The following is a 14,875-nucleotide window of genomic DNA, read 5'->3' on the forward strand; positions in this document are numbered from 1 at the left end:
TCCATAAAGATCCTAAAGTTCTATCCGATCAAGAGAGTTTATATCAAGGCCTATTATTCAAGAGGGAAATGGCATAATCAATCGATCACAATTGGGTGATAGAAAGGCTATACCATTTTCCTATTTTTATTTGTGTGTGTGCGCGCACACGCACACCCCCCCCCCAAGAAGAAGAGGATTTTAACATTGTAGGAAACTATCCCAAGCGACCTTAAAGATCTATTGGATGAGGAGAGTTGAACTCAAGACCTGTTATTCAAGAGGGAAATGGCATAACCAATCTACCACACTTGCACACCCACACACACACACACACACACACACACACACATGACACACACTCGAGAAGAAGATAATTTTAACATCATAGGAAACTATCCCATGGGACATTGAAGATCTATCTCACGAGGAGATTTAAACTTAAGACCTGTTAATCAAGAGGGAAAGGACACAACCAATCTACCACACGTGGGCGATAGAAATACCATTTTCCTCTTTTTTTTAGCATACACACCCACTCCCCCCCACACACACACACACACACACACACACACACACACACACACACACACACACACACACACACCTGAGAATAATAGGATTTTAATGTCGTAGGAAACTACCCCAAGAGACCTTTAAGATCTATCCGAGGAGGAGAGTTGAACTCAAGACTTGTTATTCAAGAGAGAAATGGCATAACCAATCTAAAACACTTGGGTGATAGAAGGGTTATACCATTTTTGTCTATTTATTAGCTCACACACACACACACACACACACACACACACACACACACTATGGTACTATTAAGGCTTTAGTTTTTCCCTCCTCCTGTATATTTTTCCCCCTTCACCCCCCCCCCCCCCCCCCCCCCCCACCCTGAAGCACTCATGGGATACTGACTTATAACATTCAACTTATGGTCTATGGGACTATGCCCTTGCATAACAAATCTCTCCTAGAATTGGGCGTGAATAAAACGCCGAGCTCTCATTGCAAATGGTAGGCGGCCTGCGCATCTTGGGTATGGATCTCCCCTAGCAAGGCTTTCTGTGCATCACTTGAAGACGCTACACAGCAGGGCGGCTTGCCTCTCTCATCGATCACGCTCAGAAAAATGCAGCTCAAAACTCTATAAATAAGGTGAGGGTGCACCTTGCCCCTCACTTAGCATGTGTATGTTTTTGTTGTTCTGACTAAAGGCAATATACCGTCTGCTTCACTATCCGAGCTATGGAGCTCGCCGCTCAAAACACTCAGGTTTTTCTCTAGGTTTTTTTGAGAAAAAAATCTTTTGGTTATCTGTTGCTTCGAAAACAGTTAGTTAATACTACTTGCAGTAGTTCTCATAGCATAACATAGAACTGAATAACATTCATTAGGGTTTTTTCTTTACGAAGTTGTCTTGGCAAAACTCTGCGTAGACTGGGTTTTTTCATAAAAACTGATGTAGCCCTTAGATATGGTAGCAATGTATATTTTTTTGACTAATGGGATTTAGTAGAAGGATTGGGGGATTTGTTGACTGATCTTTTTGAGAAAAATATGCATCATTGGGTATCTTGGCTTGGCTTAAGCCGCTACAGGTCCTGCCGTTTACCAACCTAACTAAAGTTTGTTAAAAAAAGATGACTCTGTTTTTAAGCCGATATAGGCTTTTTCGCTAGGCCCTGTTTTTGCCGACACTAGTTTTTTTGGGCTCTGTTTTAAGCCGACATTGGTCTTTTTCTTCTCTGTTCAAGCCTAACAGTAACCGAACATTACAATGTTCTGGATGATGACTAATCACTTGGCTTTTGTTTAAAAAAAGGGGGGTAAGTATATAGCTAATGCACTTTTGGTCTGGCCTATAGCTAAGGCTAGTGACTGCATAAGAAGTGAATGGAACCTTGAGTTTTCTGAAAGCTTATGCTTGTTTTGATGATAAAATTTTGTGTGACACCGACAAGGAGACGTCTGGCTTTTCTGTGTTAAGAAATATGGCAACTCTTGGACTTTGGCATAATACCTTCCCTCATGATTTCATATGGGGAGAAGGTGTTAAGGTTATCTAGCACCCAGGACAATGGAGACTTGAAGGTATCTTGGAGAAAAACAGGGTTGAAAACTGTCGAATTTTATTGAATACTTCAAACTTGAAGTTTTTGAAGATAAGTATATACTCTCGGCAAGAAAAAAAATGGCCTTTGGCTCATGACATAAAGTTCCACTTGATTGGTAAGTATATGGTTGCTACTGTTAGTATAAAGCATAGCTACCAAGCTATGAAGAAATCTTGGGAGATTGAAGGTAAGTATATGGCTGGTACCCTCAAAAATTGGCATAAATACCGAGATATGGCTCGAGAAATGAGGTTCCACTTGTTAAAAATGGAGTTTTTTTGATACTTTAGTGCTTAGTAAGTATATGGTTTCTACTATGGGCCCAAGCATAGCCACCAAGCTATGGATTAACAAGTAAACCTCACTATTCTTTAATTTTTTTTTGATGGACTTCACCACTTAGATTAGAAGGTATATTATACCACTGATTTTGGAAGGAATATGTAAAGAATGCTAAAATCTAATAAACCTAAAAGCTTGTCTAAAGTAAGTAAATTCTGTAAGATGGACATGGATAACAACTGATATGGTCCATTGATACCTGTAAAACACATCCAAGGCTAACTGAATTGTTGTCTTGTTTGGATGGATGCAGGTAAGGACTCTATCTTATCTTGGAGGGTTTTCTTTTCTTTGGCAAGCAACATTACTGTGACGAAATACCCACTTAGGAACGAGGAAGTCTTTTTTACTTCCAACCCTATTGAAAGAGGACCTCTTTCGGACAATCATTGTACCTAAATAATTCTGATACTGAGTTATTTTTGTAAATATCAGTTCATTGTTCCTTGGCTAGCTGTCTTTTGAATGTAAAAATTCAATTATGTCTTATTAGTTAAGATTTAAACAGCTACACGCACACAAGAAGAAGAGGATTTTAACATCGCAAGAAACTATCCCAAGAGACCTTAAATATCTATCTGACGAGGAGAGTTAAACTCAAGACCTGTTATTCAAGAAGGAAATGGCATAACCAATCTACCACACTTAGATGATAGAGAGATTATATCATTTTCCTCTTTTTATTAGCACAAACACACACACACACTCCCACACACACACACATTAGAGAAGAAGAGGAATTTAACATCATAGGAAACTATCCAATAGACCTTAAAGGCCTATGTGACAAGGAAAGTTTAAGTCAAGACCTGTTATTCAAGAGGGAAATGCCATAACGAATCTACCACACTTGGGTGATAGAAAGGTTACCATTTTCCTATTTCTATTAGCGTGTACGTGTGTGTGCACACACACACACACACACACACACACACACACACACACACACACACACACACACACACACACACACACACACACACACACACGAGAAGAAGAGGATTTTAACATCGTAGGAAAATATCCCAAGGGACCTTAAAGATCTATCTTACGAAGAGAGTTGAACTCATGACCTGTTATTTAAGAAGGAAATGGCATAACCAATCTACCACACTTGGGTGATAAAAAGGTTATACCATTTTTCTCTTTTTATTAGCGTGCACACACACAAACACCCAAGAAGAAGAAGATTTTAACGTCGTAGAAAACTATCCCAAGAGACTTTAAAGGTCTACCTGACGAGGAGAGTTTAAGTCAAGACTTGTTATTCAAGAGGGAAATGGCATAACCAATCTATCACACTTGGGTGATAGAAAGGCTATACGATTTTTTTAATTTTTTTTTGCGTGCATGTGCATGCGTGCCGCGCATACTCACACACACACACACACACACACACACACATACACACCCAAGAAGAAGAGAATTTTAACCTTGTCGGAGGAGGACAGTGACCACAACACCTATTATTCAAGAGGGAAATGCCATAACCATTCTACCACACTATGGTGATAGAAAGGCATAACCATTTTCCCCTTTTCATTAGCAAAAACACACACACACACACACACACACACACACACACACACACACACACACACGCACACACACACACACACACACGCAAAAAGAAGATAATTTTAACATCGTAGGAAACTATCCCAAGGGACCTTAAAGATCTATCTGATGAGGAGAGTTAAACTTAAGATGTGTTATTCAAGAGGGAAATGACATAACCAATCTACCACACCTGGGTGATAGAAACGTTATACGATTTTTTTCTAGCACACACTTACACCCCCCCCCCCCCCCCCCCCCCCCCGCCCCCCTCCCCCCCCACACACACACACTCACACACACCCGAGAACAAGAGGATTTTAACATCGTAGGAAACTATCCCAAGGGACCTTTAAGATCTATCCGACGAGGAGAGTTGATCTTAGGACTTGTTATTCAAGAGAGAAATGGCATAACCAATCTAAAACACTCGGGCGATAGAAAGGTTATACCATGTTTTTCTTTTTATTAGCACACAAACACACTCCCCTCCACACACACACACACACACACACACACACACACACACACACACACACACACACCTGAGAAGAAGAGGATTTTAATGTCGTAGGAAACTATCCCAAGAGACCTTCAAGGTCGATGCGAGAAGCTTTTATGAAGGCCTTTTATTCAAGAGGGAAATGGCATAACCAATCTACCACACTTGGATGATAGAATTGTTAAACCTTTTTCCTCTTTATATTACCCCAGAGAGAGAGAGAGAGAGACACACACACACACACACACACACACACACACACAAGAAGAAAAGGATTTTAACGTCGTAGGAAACTATCCCAAGGGACCTTAAAGATTCATCTGATGAGGAAATGTTATTCAAGAGGGAAATGGCATAACCAATTTACAAACACTTGGGTGATAGAAATCTTATATCATTTTTCTCTTTCTATTAGCCCCCATACACACACACACACTACCACACCCACACATACCCAAGAAGAAGAGGATTTTAACATTGTAGGAAACTATCCCAAGAGACCTTAAAGATCTATCCGACCAAGAGAGTTTAACTCAAGACCTGTTATTCAAGAGGAAAATGGCATAACGAATCTACCACACTTGGGTGATAGAAAGATTTACCATTTTCTTCCTTTTTTAAATAGACACATACACACTCCCACACACACCCAAAAAGTAGAAGATTTTAGCGTCACTATCTCAAGAGACCTTAAAGATCTATGTGACAAGGAGAGTTGAACTCAAGACATGATATTCAAGAGGGAAATGGAATAACCAATCTACCACAGATGGGTGATAAAAATATTATATCATTTTCCTCTTTTGATTAGCACACACACACATGAGAAGACCTATTAAATTCAAGAGGGAAAGTTTAATTCAAGACCTGTTATTCAAGAGGGAAATACCATAACCAATCTACCACACTTAGGTGATAGAAAGGTTATATCATTTTCCTATTTTTATAAGCATGTGTGCACGCATGTGCACACACACACACACACACACACACACCCAAGAAGAAGACAATTCGAACATCGTAGAAACCATCCCAAGAAACCTTAAATATATGTCTTATGAGGAGAGTTAAACTCAAGACCTCTTATTCAAGAGGGAAATGGCATAACCAATCTACCACACTTGGGTGGTAGAAAGATTATACCATTTTCCTCTTTTTATTAGCACACATGCACACCCAAGAAGAAGAGGATTTTAACGTCATAGAAAACTATCCCAAGAGACTTTAAAGGTCTATCTAACGAGGAGAGTTTAAGTCACGACCTCTCCAAGACCTATGAATCAAGTGGGAAATAGACTTACCAATCTACCACACTTGGGTGATAGAAAGATTATACCATTTTCCTCTTTTTATTAGCGCGCGCACACACACACACACTCCCACACCCACACCCACACCCACACATACCCAAGAAGAAGAGGATTTTAACATTGTAGGAAACTATCCCAAGAGACCTTAAAGATCTATCCGACCAGGAGAGTTTTTAACTCAAGACCTGTTATTCAAGAGGAAAATGGCATAACCAATCTACCACACTTGGGTGATAGCAATACTATACCATTTTCCTCTTTTTTTAGCTCGCGTGTGTATGCGTGCACACACACACACACACACACCTAAACGTGATAGTCTGTTTCATTATCTCACTCTATCTAAAATGTTCTATAAACCTTGGCTCTGCTTGCGACCATCTTTGCTATATTTAACTATGTTTGGGTATCATATGTGACATCGACCACTCTCAATAAATGACCACTTAAAAATTTGGTTGGTAGGTGCTAGCCCACATGCTCTCTTTTATTGAAGACCACTTGTAATTGCTCATGGTACCAAATCTCTACCAGATGTATACCACACCCACACACACACTTGCTTATTTAATATAGATACTATTCTCCCTTTTGGCCCTTCTCCACTCATGATATTTTTCTCACTCTACGAGATGCCAATGTTGATTTCTATAGGTCTCAATGACAATTAGTGGGCACTATCCTTTTTTGAATTGCTCGCGAGCCCCTTCTCTCTCCCCACACACATGCACGAACAATAAAGTGAATAAACACTATATTTTACTGAATTAGTGGGCATTATCTTCCTTTGAACTGCTTTCGAGCCCCTTCTCTCTCCCCCACACATGCACAATTGATAATAGCTTGGTCTATCGAATGATTTACATATTCCCCTATGCAACTCTTGCTATTTGATGGTGTGTCTTTTGGCTTAGCGGGAGCTGTGAACAGGTGGTCGACTTGAACTAGTGATCTGTGAGATAATCCACATAATATGGGTGATCATAATGAAAATGGTAGGCATGGGTGCTTAAATGGCCCCTCTAATTTTGGAATGGTGATTCTTTTATTATAAAAGTGGTTGGCGTTCTCTGCATACCCACATCTCCTTCTGGTTTGGCTTTGTCCCGCGAACACAGGCAAGAGCACATACACATACACACTTGTTCTGTCTCTCTCTCTTACACACACACACAAACACACACATTTTGTGATACTTAAATTTTTTAAAACCTATTTGTCACTCACCCCTATTAAAGCTTCGATTTGTTGAGTCTCCACTATGGGACTCGGCCCTTCAGGATTACTAAAGGTTTGTTGTTGTGGAGGTATTTTTTTGCCTTGGCTTATTGACACACACACACACACACAAACTGTACCACCCTCCTTGAATTTATTCCTAGGCTTGCCTAAGCTCCTGGGACTCTACTAAATCCTACCACCTATGTGCATTACCGTGGGACATAGCCCTTCTCACTACATAAGTGACTACACAGTAGGTATTACATCGGGTAAAAACCGACCGTGAAAGCTCTTGGTTGCCTCTTCATTACACCTTGCAGGCGGCCTCACCACCTCTGCTAGAGATCTCTCCACACTTCGAAAACTACGCGATATGCAGTTATGGCGACCTCCCTCCACCCTCTATTTAAAAGGTGAGGGAGCATCTCTGCCCCTCACTTAGCTTTGTTTGTACTCTGTTTGTTTGCATAGAGAAAGTGACTGCGTTTCTTGCGTATCTATATCTCCATTGCGTCGAAGCATGGAGCTCTCAACCCAAGTGACATAGGTCGGCATCTGTTATTTATGGTTTTTTAATTGAAACATAGCACTAGGATGGACCCACAATCTATAATCCCTTGATTGGTGGAGTGGTGTTAGGTGGTCCTTCTTAGACTGTCTTTTTGGTCTCCTGCTCACGGCTATTATGGTCTTTGACTTTACCGGTTTAAGGTTTGCAGGCCCAACTTACAGTAACTGATCCTATTCATGTTGTTACTTTGCCTTTCAAGACCACAAACCTTTTAGAATGAGAGCTCGCATGAGTGTAAAACACGACCCTGAGTATCATACAAAGATTCTCTAACAGATTAAGTTGTACCTTAAAGACCATAAACCAAAAAATGCCTTGGAAATTAGATCCAGACCCTTCCTTGCTAGAAAGGCCAAGGATTGTATTACTTACTACTGTAAGTAGGTATATCCTCACTTTACTTTTTTGGTATATTGTAGACTCTTGCTCTCTCTCAAGGATTGGAATTGACCTCTGAACCCCTCTCCGTAGCCACATCTCTTGTTCTCAAATGTATAGTAGCTTGGATGCTTCTCATGTAATTTATGACTCGGCTCTTAATTCAAACAAGAAAATGTCTATCTTACACATGCTGTCTTTTAATGATTGGGTTAAAGTTTTGGCGACCTTATATAAGGACTCCGAGGATGGGGTAAATTTGATCACCCAATACATTGCTCAACTTCCCATTCTCTCTCTACAATACCAACAAGAACTTGTCCTATTCTCTTCATATGGGGCTGATCTGTTTAACTTTTTAAGGAATCTATGCAGCCACAATCCATCCTTTGTTTGTACACCTGCTACCCCGACTATCGCTCAATTGATGGTATTTTTTTAAGGGATAGTGCTGCCCTTGAAGCTGTCAAAGAATTCCAGAGTAATCTTTGTTCCCTCAATGACTCCAATCTCTTGGAAATGGTGCCTAAAATCTCTAAAGTCTTTCCTTTCTTACCTGTTAGACAGATTGAAATTGAGTCCTTTGGTGTAGAGCATCAGCTTTGGGTTCTTCCCAACAAAGCTTTCTTAGCAACCATTTTGAGTGAAACTTGGGTGTACCTTGCCAGTCTCCCTGCCTCTACTGGCGAAGACTGTAGACTCAAGATTTTAAAAGGTGGACAATTTCTTGACAAAGGAGAGATCATCAAAGCACCCTTCAACCTCAATCTCATTGACCATTCTAAATGCTCTTCCAATACTAGCCTCTACTTCCGTACTAAAGGGAACATGGAGTTTTCTAAAAGTAACCCGGACTTCTACAATGAATCCATTTGGAATGTTTTTCGGCCCTATGTGAAATTGCGTGCAAGTTTCTTGACCCGTTTGATCATGCCATTTGGTTTATTTTCAACCATCTTGACCTACTCTTAGCAGAAAAACCAATGGACTTTCACCTCTCACTTATTTGCTCTTGTTTAGGTGGCCAAGCTAAACAAATTGTAATTATTGCTCAGATTGCCTTTAACATCTTTCATGGATTAATGCTGGACATTGTGAAAGAGATGAAATCTGATGAACCAGGAATCTACCTTACTATCTATGCTAACTACAAAGGTGTAAAGATCATGACTAGCCTACTTAAACCTTGTATTGATGAGGATGATTCCCCTGCTCTGAAACGACCCAATTCTCTTACTACCCCCAACTCTTTTACATCTTTTTTAACTCCTAGTTCTTCCTCCAGCTGAGGGAAGGCTCAAAACTACACTAGGGGAAGAGGCAAAAACTCCCCCATCAAGAATTTTCTTGAATTATAATCCTTGGTGGTTTGCAGGCTACTACAAGCCCTTGCGAACGAAGTACTCTCATCAAAGTTGCTCCTAACCTTGACTATATCTATGTACACTATCTCTTCCACAATGTACTTCTCAATTGGATACAACCTAAAGTTCTTTTTTGTGAGTGCTTTGACTTAATATTTGGCAATCACAAGTTACATGATGATGTTCTCATTGGTTGGATATATCAACAACCTGTGAAAAACTTGGTTTATAGTAATGATTTTCTTCAACATGAATCAATTCCCGATTGTACTTGCCATCAATTTACCACATTCTGCAAGAAATTTGATTCATGTGGTTTGCACGTTTGTACTTGTGATCTTAGCATTATTGAGAATATAGAAATACGAAAAATCTTGGCTAGTGGGCTCAATCACATACCTAACTCTCCCAAAAACCCTTATCTCGCTCTATCAGCTGTACTAAGCTGCCTAACTGACCTTGTCAGTTCTCTCTGACTGGAGAAGACACACACACACACACACACATACACACACACACACACACACTGTGATACTTAAAAAATTCCTAACCTATTTGTCACTCACGCCTATTAAAACTTTGGTTTGTTGAGTCTCCATTATGGGACTCGGCTCTTTAAGATTACTAAGCTATTGTGGAGGAAATTTTTTGCCTTGGCTTATTCACACACACACACACACACACACACACTGTGATACTTAAAAAATTCCTAACCTATTTGTCACTCACCCCTATTAAAACTTTGGTTTGTTGAGTCTCCATTATGGGACTCGGCTCTTTAAGATTACTAAGCTATTGTGGAGGAAATTTTTTGCCTTGGCTTATTCACACACACACACACACACACACACACACACACACACACACACACACACAAACTGTACCACCCTCCTTGAATTTATTTTTGTGCTTGCCTAAGCTCTTGGGACTCTACTAAATCCTACCACCTATGTACATTACCGTGGGACATAGCCCTTCTCACTACATAAGTGACTACACAGTAGGTATTCATTGGGTAAAAACCGACCGTGAAAGCTCCTGGTTGCCTCTTCTTTACACCTTGCAGGCGGCCTCACCACCTGTGCTGGAGATCTTTCCGCGCTTGGGAAACTGCGTTATATGCAATTATGGCGACCTCCCTCCACCCTCTATTTACAAGGTGAGGGAGCATCTCTGCCCCTCACTTAGCTTTGTTTGTACTCTATTTGTTTGCATAGAGAAAGTGACTAACAACCCAGAGGAGGTGCAACAAAACACACACAAACAATCTCACACCAAGACACACACCAAATGGCGCAAGAGAGAAATTGATGAGTTCTGATAACATGATCAGCCGAATTACCTTGCCATACTAAAAAAACAATCATTGAACTAGCCGATGGATGGATTGGAACTATTTAAGGAAATTTTTATTAAAAAAAGTAAAAACTTAATGCACTAATTGGTGCCTTCATTTAAAGATGATCTGTGATTAATGAAAAGGGGGGATTCTGACACTTGGATTAGAAGGGGTAATGGCCTTCTAATTAGAATGATGTGAAATTCTTCTATAAAAATCTTTGGGTTCCTTTTTAAATAAAACATTTACTATGGACTGAGCTTGTAAAAAGTTGAAAAGAAGATTGTAAGATCGACATGGATAACAATTGGTATAGTCCATTGATACCTGTAAAACACATCCAAGGCTAACATATCTATTGTCTTCTTTGGATGGATGCAGGTAAGGACTCTATCTTGTCTTGGAAGGTTTTCTTTAGCTTTGTCAAGCTGTCCTACACTGGATTACACATTATCCTACTACTTGGGAGGTTCTTCTACTACTTTGTTTAGCTGGAATGAGGCTTCATTCTTACAACATTGTACAAAAATAATTCTAAGACTGAGTTGTTTTTGTACTTATCATTTCATTTCTTCTAAAGCCAGCTGTCTTTTGAATGTAAAAAGTTGAATCATGTCATATTGATTATGGTAAAACAGCTACACACACATCCTATACATAAGGTTTTTTCCTTTTGGAATAATCGGGATGCTGGCTTTTGAATTTATGATTGAAACATAGCGCTAGGATGGACCCACAATCAATAATCCCTTGATTGGTGGACTGGTGCTAGGTGGTTCTTCTTAGACTATCTTCCTGGTCTCCTGCTCACGGCAATTATGGTCTTTGACTTTGCCGGTTTAAGGTTTGCAGGCCCAACTTACAGTAACTGACCCTATTCATGTTGTTAGATTGCCTTTCAGGACCACAAACCTTTTAGAATGACAACTCGCATGAGTGTAAAACACAACCCTGAGAATCATACAAAGATTCTCAAACAGATTAGATCGTAAACCAAAAAATGCTTTGGCAATTAGATCTAGACCCTTCCTTGCTAGAAAGGCCAAGGATTGTATTACGTACTACTGTAAGTAGTTATATCCTCACTTTACTTTTCTGGTATATTGCAGACTCTTGCTCTCTCTCAAGGATTGGAATTGACCTCTAAACCCCTCTTCGTAGCCACCTCTCTTGTTCTCAGATGTATTAGCAGCTTGGATGCTTCTCTACTAATTTATGACTTGGCTCTTACCTCAGACAAGAAAATGTCTATCTTACACATGCTGTCTTTTAATGATTGGGTTAAAGTTTTGGCGACCTTAGATAAGGACTCCAAGGATGGGGTAAATTTGATCACCTAGTACATTGCTCAACTTCCCATTCTCTTTCTACAATACCAACAAGAGCTTACCCTATTCTCTTCATCTGGGCCTGATTTGTCTAACTTTTTAAGGAAGCTATGCGGCCTCAATCCATCCTTCATTTGTACACCTGCTACCTCGACTATCCCTCAAAGTGGCGGTTTTTTTTGTAGGAATATCGCTGACCTTGAAGCTGTCAAATAATTCCAGAGTAATCTTTGTTCCCTCAATGACTCCAATCTCTTGGAAATGGTGCCTAAAATTTCTAAAGTCTTTCCTTTCTTACCCATTAGATAGATTGAAATCGAGTCCTTTGGTGTAGACCATCAACTTTGGGTTCTTCCCAACAAAGCTTTCTTAGCACCCATTTTGAGTGAAACTTGGGTGTACCTTGCCAGTCTCCCTACCTCTATTGTTGAAGACTGTAGACTCAAGATTTTAAAAGGTGGACAATTTCTTGAAAAAGGAGAGCTCATCAAAGCACCCTTCAACCTCAATCTCATTGGCCATTCTAAATGCCCTTCCAATACTCGCCTCTACTTCCGTACTAAAGGGAACATGGAGTTTTCTAAAAGTAACCCGGACTTCTACACTGAATCCATTTGGAATGTTTTCCGGCCCTATGTTAAATGTGCCTGCAAGTTTCTTGACACTAAAGGCTCTTGCAAATCCAACATCATGTGGTTTGATCATGCCATTTGGTTTATTCTCAACCATCTTGACCTACTCTTCCTAGAAAAACCAATGGACTTTCACCTCTCAGTTATTTTATCTTGGTTAGGTGGCAAAGCTAAATAAATTGTAATTGCTCAGATTGCCTTTAACATCTTTCGTGGATTAATGCTGGACATCTTGAAAGAGCTAAAATCTGATGAACCAGGAATCTACCTTACTACCTATGCTAACTACAAAGGTGTAAAGATCATCACCAACCTACCTAAACCTTGTATTGATGAGGATGATTCCCCTTCTCTGAAATGACCCAATTCTCTTACTACCCCCAACTCTTTTACATCTTTTTTAACTCCTAGTTCTTCCTCCAACTGAGAGAAGGCTCAAAGCTACACTAGGGGAAGCGGCAGAAACTCCCCCATCAGGATTTTTCTTGAATTATGATCCTTGGTGGTTTCTAGGTTACTACAAGCCCTTGCGGACGAAGGACTCTCATCAAAGTTGCTCCTAACCTTGACTATATCTTACACTGTCTCTTCCGCAATGTACTTCTCGATTGGATACAACCTAAAGCTCTTTTTCGTGAGTGCTTTGACTTAATTTTTGGCCATAAATGGTACTTTTGCAAAATCTAGTTTTTGAAGTACCAATCTGCCTTTGAGAGGGTTACTCTGCAACTGTTGCAACCCATCCTTCTTAATTGCTTGATAAAGGAAATTCACTGAAAGGCGAGCTGGTGACCGGGCTGGCAAGTGCTTTGCTTTCTTGTGCTAGTATCAACTGCCACCTGTTCAGTGCTTGTTGCTTCTTGATGGCCTTTTCTAGTGTTGATTACTATTGGAGTCTGCTCTTTGGGCCTTGATGAAGTTTGGTCTTCAAAGGATTTTTTAGTGGGCAGGGGATGGACCTGACTCTCAAGCTTCTTCAGTAGAGTAGTACTCTTTGCCAATAAAATTCTGGGTTTCTTTGAACTATTGGCCTTAGCCTGTGCAGCCTTCCTTTTATGTCCAGTGGTGACCAATTGATTACTTGGGTCCTTTTCATCTGAAGATAGCTCTACATTGGTAGTTACTGGAATAGGCTTAGGACTCCTAGCCAGCTTTACCTGGGGAAAGGCCTCTAGAGTAGTAGCCCAGTACAAAAACTGCCAGACATACCAAGCTTAGATTACACTCAGTGACTTCAGATTAGGAGTCTCCTGTAAGACATTGTGAGATAAAATTTGGCATAGATTGATTTTGGCTTTATCATCCAGCCTTTTTGCTAGCAGCATTGCAAACAGTTTCTCAAACACATATGCCGGATTGTTTTTTAGTCTAACAGCTTCTACAATAAACCTGTAGGCTAAGGGAACATCTAGTCTAGCTACTGGAACCCCTTGCCTACTAGCCTTCCTTTCTTTTTGGCTCCTTCATCTTCCTTAAGAGCCAGACTGATCTGCTCTACAGATGTTGTGTTGGGCTTTTTCTTGTTGGGCAGTCTGAAGGCATAAGCAATATCTTCAAGTGTCACTGTTATTTTAGTTCCGTTAACAGTGGCACTGCCTTCATCAACATCAAAAGAATCGAGGATCTGTTTAATAATGGCTGCATCAAAATCCAACTTCGTAGCATGTAATACCACATTCATATCCTATAATTGCAATAGCGATTCTGCCTGCTCATTTAACACATATTGTGTATCTTGTTGTATGGAATAAGTGGTAGGGAGGCCTGAATAGAAGTAATGACTGTTGCATTCTCAGCCATTGTGTTCTGCATCTTCTTTGACATTTTCTTGCGACCCATACACTGCAAGGACTGCAAATCTGTAGAGGAAGAAGACTTACTTGTGTATCCTATCCCGTAGTAAGGTGTGTTAGGTAGTGTCAAATAGAGACAAGCAAAATCTGCCGACGAGGAGGTTTTAGGTTGAATCGAAGAGTCCTCGAGCTTGGTGATGGCGAGTGCATGACAACAAGTAGTTGTCGTGCAAGAGACTGAGGAAGAATGCCCACATGCCTCACTGTTATACGTGTACGCACCATAAAAGCTCCACTACTTACCATTCTTAGAGTTAAGTGCGCCAATGGCGACATGGCACACATGCATTGGCAATTTTGTTCCATACTCTCCTTAATGATTAACACATTTATTCCAATTGGTCCTTTTCCCCATAGAAACAGGTATTGATTCAGA

This window comes from Adiantum capillus-veneris, chromosome 6 (genome assembly GCF_014529385.1).
Source record: "Adiantum capillus-veneris isolate H3 chromosome 6, ASM1452938v2, whole genome shotgun sequence".
NCBI classification, from domain to species: Eukaryota; Viridiplantae; Streptophyta; class Polypodiopsida; order Polypodiales; family Pteridaceae; genus Adiantum; species Adiantum capillus-veneris.